The sequence below is a fragment of the Rhinoraja longicauda genome, chromosome 5 (assembly GCF_053455715.1).
Source record: "Rhinoraja longicauda isolate Sanriku21f chromosome 5, sRhiLon1.1, whole genome shotgun sequence".
Classification (NCBI taxonomy): domain Eukaryota; kingdom Metazoa; phylum Chordata; class Chondrichthyes; order Rajiformes; family Arhynchobatidae; genus Rhinoraja; species Rhinoraja longicauda.
The window spans coordinates 2,022,034-2,034,464 of NC_135957.1; the positions used below are offsets into that span (position 1 = coordinate 2,022,034).

General features: G+C 48.7%; 1 protein-coding gene across 1 annotated transcript in view; it reads left to right on the plus strand.

Annotated features, from left to right (window-relative positions):
- The window catches only part of slc4a1ap (solute carrier family 4 member 1 adaptor protein), a 209,883-nt gene that overhangs the window by 5,549 nt on the left and 191,903 nt on the right, over positions 1-12,431 (plus strand). The gene's annotated exons all lie outside the window — the stretch shown is intronic.

A 12,431-nucleotide genomic window follows, 5' to 3' on the forward strand; every position in this document is an offset into this window, starting at 1 on the left:
CTCTCTCCTCTTCTCTCCCTCTTCCTTTCTTCCTTCCTCTCCCTCTTGCTCTCTTCCACTCTCTCTCACCTCTTCCTCTCCCTCTTTCTCTCTCTCTCCCTCTTCTTCCACTCTCTCTCTTCCTCTCTCTCCTCTTCTTTCTCTCACTTCTCCTCTTTCTCTCTCTCCCTCTTCTTCTTCCACTTCTCTCTTCCCTCTCTCTCTCTTCCTCTCCTCTCTCTCTCCTCCTCTTTCTCCCTCTTCCTCTCTTCAGAAAAGAAAAAACTTTTCAGTCAGAGTTGTGAATCTGTGGAATTCTCTGCCTCAGAAGGCAGTGGAGGCCAATTCTCTGAATGCATTCAAGAGAGAGAGCTAGATAGAGCTCTTAATGATATCGGAGTCAGGGGGTACGGGGTGAAGGGACGAGGGACGGGGTACTGATTGAGAATGATCAGCCATGATCAATAGTCAATAGTCAATTTTATTTGTCACATACACATAAATGTGCAGTGAAATGAAAGATTACCCACAGTCCAACAATACGACCCAATAAAAAGAAGCAATAACACACACAATCACAATCCAACACCAAACAAAAAAGAAACATCCATCACAGTGAGTCTCCTCCAGTCCCCTCCTCACTGTGATGGAAGGCCAGAATGTCTTTTCTCTCCCCCTCTCTCTCTCTCTCCTCCCCTCTCTCTCTCCTCCCCTCTCTCTCCTCCATCTCTCTCCTCCCTCTCTCCTCCTCCCTCTCTCCTCCTCCTCTCTCTCCTCCTCCCTCTCCTCTCCTCCTCCCTCTCTCCTCCTCCCTCTCTCCTCCTCCCTCTCTCTCCTCCCTCTCTCCTCCTCCCTCTCTACCTCCTCCCTCTCTCCCTCCTCCCTCCCTCCTCCCTCTCTCCTCCTCCCTCCTCCTCCTCCTCCCTCTCTCTCCTCCCTCTCTCTCTCCTTCCCCCCTTCTCTCTCACCTTCCCCTCTCTCTTCCTTCCCCTTCCCCTTCCCCCTCTCTGGAGTACAAGTAAGGTGGTTCAAGGTGAAGGGAAAAGATTTAATAGGAATCGGAGGGGGTTCCTTTTTCACACAGGGTGGTGGGTGTGTATGGAACAAGCTGCCAGAGGAGGTAATTGAGGCTGGGGACTATCCCAATGTTTAAGAAACAGTTGGACAGGTACATGGATAGGACAGGTTTGGAGGGATACGGACCAGTCACAGGCAGGTGGATCTAGTGTAGATGGGACAGTGTTGGGCCGGGGTGTGGGCAAGTTGGGGCCGAAGGGGCCTGTTTTCACACTATCACTCTATGACTCTATGACTAAAGTATCCTCTTTCCAAGGACTATCATGTAATTCTCATTGGATCTTCTGGTAATCTTTAAACACAAAATGGCTGGATTAACTCAGAGGGTCAGACAGCAGCTTTGGAGAAAGGGAATAGGTGATATTTTGGGTCGAGACCCTTCTTCAGCCTGAGAGTCAGGGGAGAGGAAATGAGAGATATAGACGGTGATGTAGAGAGATATAGAACAACTGAATGAAATATATGCAAAAAAGTAACGATGATAAATGAAGCAGGCCATTGTTAGCTGTGGGCTAGGTGAAAACGAGTTACAGACAATGAGACTCAACAAGACGACTTTGAAGCTGGTACGACGGGTGGGGGGAGGGATGCAGAGAGAGGGAATGCAAGGGCTACTTGAAGTTAGAGAAATCAATTACACCACTGGATTGTAAGCAGCCCAAGCAAAATATGTGATGCTGTTCCTCCAATTTGCATTTGGCCTCACTCTGACAATGGAGGAGGCCCAGGACAGAAAGGTCAGTGTGGAATGGGAGGGGGAGTTGAAGTGTTTGGCAACTGGAAGTTCCTTCTTACACTACTGATAATCTTTAGTTTAGTTTAGGGGGTACAACGTGGAAACAGGCACTTCAGCTCACTGAGTCCATGCCAACCACGATCACCCATACATTAGTTTTATTCTACACACTGGGAATAATTTACAGAACCCACTTAACTACATACTTGCATGGCTTTGAAATGTGGAAGGAAACTGGAGTACCCGGAGAAAGCCCACGTGGTCACAGGGAGAACATACAAACTCCACACAAACAGCACCCGTAGTCAGGATTGAACCTGGGTCTCTAGTGTTGTAAGGCAGCAACTCTACCACTGTGCCACCCCAATTTATTTCATAGAATCTTTTCACGCTTTGATCCAATAGACAATAGGTGCAGGGGTAGGCCATTCGGCCCTTCTAGCCAGCACCACCATTCAATGTGATCATGGCTGATCATTCTCAATCAGTACCCCGTTCCTGCCTTCTCCCCATTCCCCTGACTCCGCTATCCTTAAGAGCTCTATCAAGCTCTCTCTTGAATGCATTCAGAGAATTGGCCTCCGCTGCCTTCTGAGGCAGAGAACTCCACAGATTTATAACTCTCTGACTGAAAAAGTTTTTCCTCATCTCCGTTCTAAATGGCCTACCCCTTACTCTTAAACTGTGGCCCCTGGTTCTGGACTCCCCCAACATTGGGAACATGTTTCCTGCCTCTAACGTGTCCAACCCCTTAATAATCTTATGTTTATGTCTCTACCACTGTGCCACCCCAATTTCTTTTATAGAATCTTTTCACGCTTTGATCCAACTTTTGAATTGTCTCTTAATTGTAGAATCCCTACTTATGTTCCTTGCCCCAGTTTCCAATGTAAAACACAGGGTGTCTTTCGTTCCCTGTGTATTGTGTTCCAATCCAGCATCTGCCGTTCCTTATTTCTACCTGTTCTCAAAGGGAAAGCGCTCAAGATAATCACAGTATATATCTTGCCCTGTAAATGAAGATAGACATAAAATGCTACTGGAGTGACTCAGTGGGTCAGCATCCCTGGAGAAAATGGATGGGTGACGTTTTGGGCCGGGACCCTTCTCCAGACCTAGACTTTGCCCTGTAACTGACCAACTGACAACAGTGTAAATATGCCTGCTGATCACAATGCCTTCAGTTGACAAGGAGGTGACTCGTACATTGCTGGTAACTGCCTTTGTAGGTTTACAGTAAATTACATTCAACGTACCTGACTGCATCTCTTTGCTGTTTGTTTTCCATGCATGGGTGGTCCCCCACCAGGAATCTGCCACTGCCACTGTCCCCATTATCTCTGAGGCAAATAAGGACTACATGTCAGCAATTATCTCCTCAATGGACCTGCACGGGCGTATTATGTCCTTTATCAGGTGCCAATTAAAATTTTGGCATTCAGAGGCCAATTATCAGGCAACTTTTTTAAGAAAGGAGAGAGAGAGAAAACGGGAAATTATAGACCAGTTAGTCTGACATCAGTGGTGGGGAAGATGCTGGAGTCAATTATAAAAGACGAAATTGTGGAGCATTTGGATAGTAGTAACAGGATCGTTCCGAGTCAGCATGGATTTACGAAGGGCAAATCATGCTTGACTAACCTTCTGGAATTCTTTGAGGATGTAACTAGGAAAATTGACAGGGGAGAGCCGGTGGATGTGATGTACCTCGACTTTCAGAAAGCCTTTGACAAGGTTCCACATAGGAGATTAGTGGGCAGAATTAGAGCACATGGTATTGGAGGTAGGGTACTGACATGGATAGAAAATTGGTTGGCAGACAGAAAGCAAAGAGTGGGGATAAATGGGTCCCTTTCAGAATGGCAGGCAGTGACTGGAGGGGTACCGCAAGGCTCGGTGCTGGGACCGCAGCTATTTACAATATACATTAATAACTTGGATGAAGTGATTAAAAGTACCATTAGCAAATTTGCAGATGATGTAAAGCTGGGTGGTAGTGTGAACTGTGAGGAAGCTGCTATGAGGTTGCAGGGTGACTTGGACAGGTTGTGTGAGTGGGCGGATGCATGGCAGATGCAGTTTAATGTGGATAAGTGTGAGGTTATCCACTTTGGTGGTAAGAATAGGAAGGCAGAGTATTATCTGAATGGTGTCAAGTTAGGAAAAGGGGACATACAACGAGATCTGGGTGTCCCAGTGCATCATTCATTGAAAGGAAGCATGCAGGTACAGCAGGCAGTGAAGAAAGCCAATGGAATGTTGGCCTTCATAATAAGAGGAGTTGAGTATAGGAGCAAAGAGGTCCTTCTGCAGTTGTACAGGGCCCTAGTGAGACCGCACCTGGAGTACTGTGTGCAGTTTTGGTCTCCAAATTTGAGGAAGGATATTCTTGCTATTGAGGGCGTGCAGCGTAGGTTTACTAGGTTAATTCCCGGAATGGCGGGACTGTCATATGTTGAAAGACTGGAGCGACTAAATTTGTATACACTGGAATTTAGAAGGATGAGAGGAGATCTTATCGAAACGTATAGTCAGGGGGTATTGGGAGAAGGCAGGAACGGGGTACTGATTGACCCTAAAGGGTCTCGACCCGAAACATCACCCATTCCTTCTCTGCTGAGATGCTGCCTGACCTGCTGAGTTACTCCAACATTTTGTGAAAGAAGAGAGGTGGTATTTCTCGAGTTGTGCAACATATCATTTGCCATCAAAGTCACAGATGCCTTGGGAACCATTGTCTGATCTGAGAAGCTACAAAAAAAAACATTTAAGTTGAATCTGCTGTGGTGACTTTGCCAAGGTTCAAAAATTAAATAATCAAAAATTATTGGCTTTCGTATAATGGCTGTTTTACAAATGGGTGGTGATCATCTAATTACATGGCTATGTTCTTGTGTTTTCAGAAATCTTTTTAACAAGCATTGGTCAATTCCAATTGCAATTGGTACCAATTGATTCGTGTAAACAATTAGTGCGGCACAATGTCACAGCCGCCTCACAGCTCCAGAGACCCGGGTTCCATCCTGACCTCGGGTGCTGTCTGTGTGGAGTTTTCACGTTCTCCCCGTGACCGCCTGGGTTTCCTTCGGGTGCTTCGGTTTCCTCCCACATCCCAAAGACCTGCGGGTTTGTAGGTTGATTTCTCTTCTGTAAATTACCCCTCGTGCATAGGGAGAGGATGATCAAATGGGATAACATAGAACTTCTATGTACGAGTGATTGATGGTCAGCGTGGACCTGGTGGGCTGAAGGGCCTGTTTCCATGCTGTATCTGCGATGGTGGGATTCAAAGATATCTCGAGATAACGCTCCAGAACCCCGATAGTCCAGTAATTCAATCACTCTGCCATTTTCCTTGTATTTCCTTGTATTTAAACGAATTGTTCAAAATTCCAAAATTAATTCAACTAAATGGGACTAGCTTAGATGGGGTATCTTTGTTGGCATGGATGAGTAGGACTGAAGAGCTTATTTCCGTGTTATCTATTTATTTATTTATATACTAAAACTCTCGTTTGTTTGTTCCTGAACTACAGCCAAAGCGGTACATGATAGCGTGACAATTTTAGTCCCACCTTACTCACCGTTGTCCCTGTGGTGCTAATGGAAGAAGTTTAATTGAAATCGGTGTTATATTTTTTAAGTTGTTCACATTTTAAAGTTTAAATCTATCTCCGAGGGAGGGGGTGGTGGAGAGGGGGGAGAGGAGGGAGGATAAGGGGGGTTGATGGGGATGGAGTGGGGGGGGAGGAGGAGGGAGGGCAGGGAGGGAGGGGGAGGAGGGAGGGAGGGGGGAGGAGGGGAGGGGAGATTGGGGGTGGAGAGGGTGCTGCACCAATGCAGGAAAGGTTTCATCCCAACGGGTCCACTTTGTGACTCTAAAATGAAAAGAGAATGCTGAAAATACTTAGCAGATCAAGCAGCGTTCTACTATCATAACAACAGTCAACAGAGCTTTATTTGTCATTCGGTACCAAGGTACCGAACGAAATTACATAGCAGTCACACAAAAAAAAATGAACACAAGACACATGACCCCAACACAAACGTCCATCACAGTGACTCCAAACACCCCCTCACTGTGATGGAGGCAACAAAACTTCCACTCTCTTCCCCACGCCCACGGACAGACAGCTCGTCCCCGACCGACCCGCACAGTCCCCGCAAGGGGATGGGAGTCCTCGGGGCCGAGTCGCACCGGGCGCTGAAACGTCTCGCGGCCGAGCCGGGCGATGGAAGGCCCCGCGGCCGAGCTGCACCGGGCGATGGTAACACTTGTTACTATCATAACATTTAAGAGATATTTGGACTGGTTGCACGCTGGCGCAGCGGTAGAGTTGCTGCCTTACAGCGAATGCACCGCCGGAGACTCAGGTTCGATCCTGACTACGGGTGCTGTACTGTACGGAGTTTGCGCGTTCCCCCGTGACCTGTGTGGGTTTTCTAATGTGCGGGGATCGCTGGGCGGCGCGGACCCGGTGGGCCGAAGGGCCTGTTTCTGCGCTGTATCTCTAAATCTAAAAATCTAAAATGGTGCATGGATTGGACAGGTTTAGAGGGTTATGGGTCTAGTGCATGCAGTTGGGACTTGTGTCGATGGGGCATGTTGGTCGGCATGGGAAGGTTGGGCCGAAGGGCCAGTTTCCACACAGCATCACTCTATGACTCGAAGGTGGTGCAGTGGCATATCTGGTAAAATAGTGGTCTCTCAAGTCCAAAGACCTGGGTTCAGCAAAGGAAGTGGTCATCCTGGGCAGTATCGGTATTTATTGTCCATCTCTAATTAGCCAAGAACTGAACTGATTCAAGAACATTGCAGGGTCTGAACTTTTTCACCCAGAGAGTTGCGAATTTGTGGAATTCTCCGCCACAGAAGGCAGTGGAGGCCAATTCACTGGATTAATTTAAAAGAGAGTTAGATAGAGCTCTGGGGGCTAGCGGAATCAAGGGATATGGGGAGAAGGCAGGCACGGGTTACTGATTGTGGATGATCAGCCATGATCACAATGAATGGCGGTGCTGGCTCAAAGGGCCAAATGGCCTCCTCCTGCACCTATTTACTATGTTTCTATGTTTCTGTGAACTCATGTAAGAGCCAGACTGTGTTATAATGGCAGGATTTCTGTCCTGATGAACATTACTCAAATGAGATGGCTTTTAAATGACAATCCCAAGTTTTGTTACTGATACTAGCTTTTGCTTAAATTTGAAATGTATTTAAATACTTTAAATACTTAAAATCTGCAATGGTGGGATTCAAAGATATCTTGAGATAAAGGTCCAGAACCCGATAGTCCAGTAATTCAATCACTCTGCCATTTTCCTTGAAGGTTATTAGCCATCTACTTTGGGTTTTATGAATTTCCAATGGTTTCACGATAACCTTTACTGATAATAGCTTTTTTCTTCATAGCTTATTTAATTAGTTCAATTTAAATTCCCCAGCTGCTATGATCGTCTTCAAATCAATAGCCCAGGAAACTGATTGACAGTCCAGTTACTTTTTTTGTTGGATCCGTCATTTAAATGAGAATTTTATTTTACGCTCTAATCATTTTTTATGCCTTAACATTTATTGGTACAAAGGAAAATAAACAGCTCAGCTCCCTGACTTTCAGATATTTGCACTGATGTCAGATTTCAAAAAATTAATTTTGTTGAGATTGGTGCTCAACATTTAAAAGATAATATATCCCATCCTTTATCCCTGAAACCCCATATAAAATCCATACCTAAAATGGAGAGAATGCAATTGTAGTTCAGCTAAAATGAAGGTCATTTGTTCTGATCTGAATCTTCAATAGGCTTCCAGTAGCATAATTCAGAAGTGGTTAAGTAGGTCTTTCAAAGGCTGACAGGACAAGGTCCAGCATTAACATTTTCATTACCAGGCACAGAACGCCAACATTTTCAGTGCCAATTACAGACCATCAAAATTGAAATCGCATTTGAACTGGTACATGGACCAAATGCAGGCAGGTGGGACTGGTGTAGCTGGGATGTGGAGGCTGGTGTGGGCAAGTTGGGCCGAAGGGTCTGTTTTCCACACTCTATTACTCAATGAAAGGTTTAGAAGGATACAGGCCAAACACGGGAAAGTGGGACTTGTGTCGATGGGGCATCTTGGGCAGCACGGAAAAGTTGGGCTGAAGGGCCTGTCTGCGTGCTGTATGACTCTATGACTCTTTATCAGGGTGTTTGAGAAGAATAAACCGCTGCAGGAGTCTGAAGAAGGGTCTCGACCCGAAACGTCACCCATTCCTTCTGTCCAGAGATGCTGCCTGTCCCGCTGAGTTACTCCAGCATTTCTTTATGTCTTAGAACCAAACTATTGATGTGATATTGTTCTGCTAGTCATAATAATACTACAAGCTTGAGAAAGCAGTTCTTCCCTTTCAAAATGAATCCAAAATGTGGAAGGTGTTTCAAATCATGCCCGAATATAAAGCCCATGAGCGAGGTGTCCATCTGCCACATTTTAAATATTGCAAGCTGAACTACTAGACAGCTTCCACATAATGAGCAAGTTTTAACTTTCTGAACATCCAGCAGAAGCAAATTTAAATCAAAGTCTTCGCATTGATAACAATGAAGACTTCCAGAAACTAGGAAATTGTAACACAAGGGCGCACTTTGAAGCATAAAACGCTAATTGATGTTTTTTTTTTACACTGAACGGAAAAATGTGCCTTTTCATTTTCCAATTAAAAATCATAGAACGCCACACATCTTATCTTGAAGGATAAATTGCCTCCATAATATGTCCTCTATAAAAAGAAAAAAAAACCCAACAGGTGAACAACTAAAGTGTAAGTGCAAATTGCTGGAAATACCTAATGCAGGTCCACCACTGATATTCCATCCCCCTTAGTTCCAGACTCTTTCTGGATTATGTGTGGGGAAAAAAACTGCAGATGCTGGTTTAAATCGAAGGTAGACACAAAATGCCGGAGTAACTCAGCGGGTCAGGCAGCATCTCGGGAGAGAAGGCATTCCTTCTCTCCCGAGATGCTGCCTGAGCCGCTGAGTTACTCCGGCATTTTGTGTCTACCCTTTCTGGATTGTCTGTTTTGCTGGGCCAACAGAGGTCACGGCCTTGCCCCCTCAAGGCCTTGACCTCTGTTGGTCCAAATGCCGGGAGGGGGGGGGGGGGGGGCAAGAGGTACGGTGGCGCAGCGGTAGAGTTGCTGCCTTACAGTGAATGCAGCGCCAGAGACTCAGGTTCGATCCTGACTATGGGCGCCGTCTGTACGGAGTTTGTACGCTCTCCCCGTGACCTGCGTGGGTTTTCTCCGAGATCTTCGGTTTCCTCCCACACTCCAAAGACGTGCAGGTATGTAGGTTAATTGGCTGGGCAAATGTAAAAAATTGTCCCGAGAGTGTGTAGGATAGTGTTTAATGTGCGGGGATCGCTGGGCGGCGCGGACCCGGTGGGCCGAAGGGCATGTTTCCGCGCTGTATCTCTAAATCTAAAAAAAATTCCCGGCCCGCAAAGTTGGCTGTGGAAGTCGCTTATTGGAATAGATCTGCGGGCTCTGGCTAGGCTAGAGTTCCAGAGTCCAGGCTGCAGCTGGCAAATTCAACCCGCCGATTGGCATCTGAAGTCGGCTTTGCGAATGGATCTGCTGGTTCCAGCTGGGCCCTAGTTCCAGTGCCCAGAGGACATATTTGACCCGCCGATCGGACGCGGAAGTCCCAATGACAACGAGATTTGCCACTCACCCGGCCTAGGCACCACGTTTTTGGGGAAACGTGTCCGGATGACAGAAGGATCCATATCAACAGTTACCGGAAAATTGGTGGTGGACCTATTTCCCCATCCACTTTTGGTTTCCATACAATGCATAGCAAAATTAATAAAAGTTTAAAAATTAGTTCTGATCTCAGAGCTCAAGAGACAGAGTAGAAATGGTCTTCGATCTAGACAAGTGTAAGGTGTTGCACTTTGAGAAGTCAAGTGTAAGAAAAAGTACACAGTTAATGACTCAACCCAACAGCATTGGTATACGGAGGGACCTTTAGTTCTGGGATTCTCACCCTGAGAGTGGTAAGGCAAGTAGACAGAGTGGTAAAGAAGGCAAATGGCATGCTTGTCATCAGGCAGGAAATCATATTGCGGCTTCATAAATCTTTGGTTAGAACGCATTTGGAGTTTTGTGTGCGGTTCAGATCGTAGAAGTGGTAGTTACTTCATTGTCACATGCAATGTTTTGCATGCAATCCGGTAAAATCATGCTACACCCCAGAAATTGAATTTAATTGAATTGAATACTTTATTGTCACATGTGACAAGTCACAGTGAAATTCTTTGCTTGCGTACCCAAGGTATGCAAATGGTCGCCCAGACAGGGCGCTGACAAAGTTACTAATCCCCTCACCCCTCGACACTTTCTCCTTTGTTCTTCCCCCCCCCCCCCCCCCCACTCCACCACCCCCTCCCTCACTCACGGCAGTCGCCCCACGCCAGTTCCCCGTTGCTCTTCCCCCTCCCTCACGGCTAGGGTTGCCAACTGTCCCGTATTAGCCGGGACATCCCGTATTTTGGGCTAAATTGATTTGTCCCGTATGGGACCGCCCTTGCCCCGTATCAGGCCCGGGGGTGCTGTAGGCCCGGACACTGTAGGCCCGGACACTGTAGGCCCGGCCACTGTAGGCCCGGACGGCACGGTAGGCCCGGACGGCACGGTAGGCCCGGACGGCACGGTAGGCCCGGACGGCACTGTAGGCCCGGACACTGTAGGCCCGGACACTGTAGGCCCGGCCACTGCAGGCCCGGACACTGCAGGCCCGGACACTGCAGGCCCCGACACTGCAGGCCCCGACACTGCAGGCCCCGACACTGCAGGCCCCGACACTGCAGGCCCCGACACTGCAGGCCCCGACACTGCAGGCCCCGACACTGCAGGCCCCGACACTGCAGGCCCCGACACTGCAGGCCCCGACACTGCAGGCCCGACACTGTAGGCCCGGACACTGTAGGCCCGGACACTGTAGGCCCGGACACTGTAGGCCCGGACACTGTAGGCCCGGACACTGTAGGCCCGGACACTGTAGGCCCGGACACTGTAGGCCCCGACACTGTAGGCCCCGACACTGTAGGCCCCGACACTGTAGGCCCGGCCACTGTAGGCCCGGACGGCACGGTAGGCCCGGACGGCACGGTAGGCCCGGACGGCACTGTAGGCCCGGACACTGTAGGCCCGGCCACTGTAGGCCCGGCCACTGCAGGCCCGGCCACTGCAGGCCCGGACACTGCAGGCCCGGACACTGCAGGCCCCGACACTGCAGGCCCCGACACTGCAGGCCCCGACACTGCAGGCCCCGACACTGCAGGCCCCGACACTGCAGGCCCCGACACTGCAGGCCCCGACACTGCAGGCCCCGACACTGCAGGCCCCGACACTGCAGGCCCCGACACTGCAGGCCCGGACACTGCAGGCCCGGACACTGTAGGCCCCGACACTGTAGGCCCCGACACTGTAGGCCCCGACACTGTAGGCCCCGACACGGTAGGCCCGGATGGCACTGTAGGCCCGGACACTCTAGGCCCGGACACTGTAAGCCCCGACACTGTAGGCCCGGACACTGTAGGCCCAGACACTCTAAGTCCAGACAGTGTAGTAGGAAAAAAACTGCAGATGCTGGTTGAAATCTGTGTCTACCTTCCGGGCAGTGTAGGCCCAGACAGTGCCAGTCCAGAGGCCCGGTCACCGCCTAACGGAGGCTGCGTAGCAACCCGCCTCCCGGCCCGGGCGGCCGCCATTGGTGGAGCGGGAGCACGTGGCCGCTGGCTGGGTGAGGTGGTGCGGGGCGGTGATGTCACCTTGTCCCGTGTTTGCGTACAGTTTTGGTCTCCTAATCTGAGGAAAGACATTCTTGCCATAGAGGGAGTACAGAGAAGGTTCACCAGATTGATTCCTGGGATGGCAGGACTTTCATATGAAGAAAGACTGTGTAGACTCGGCTTGTACTCGCTGGAATTTAGAAGATTGAGGGGGGATCTTATAGAAACTTACAAAATTCTTAAGGGGTTGGACAGGCTAGATGCAGGAAGATTGTTCCCGATGTTGGGGAAGTCCAGAACAAGGGGTCACAGTTTAAGGATAAGGGGGAAGTCTTTTAGGACCGAGATGAGAATTTTTTTTTTCATACAGAGAGTGGCGAATCTGTGGAATTGGCTATATTTAAGAGGGAGTTAGATGTGGCCCTTGTGGCTAAAGGGATCAGGGGGTATGGAGAGAAGGCAGGTACGGGATACTGAGTTGGATGATCAGCTATGATCATATTGAATGGCGGTGCAAGCTCGAAGGGCCGAATGGCCTACCACTGCACCTATTATCTATGTTTCTATGTATTAAGAGGTGGCGTGTATTCTGGAATATACTCCTCCTCCTCCTCCTCCTCACAAAGCCGCTTGGCTCCAAGCCGACATTCATGATGTTGTTGCCATGGATATTTGTACCCTGTATCATCAGTGGAACTACAGCACAGAAAGAGGCCATTGAACAGGAGCAGAACATCTGGAATGTTCCACCAGATAGATCAGCCTGAACCTTCCGCTGATGGCAGAAGCCTCCATCACCAATCTGGACGGTTTTAGATAAGCACATGAATGTGCAGAGAATGTAAGGATAGGGAT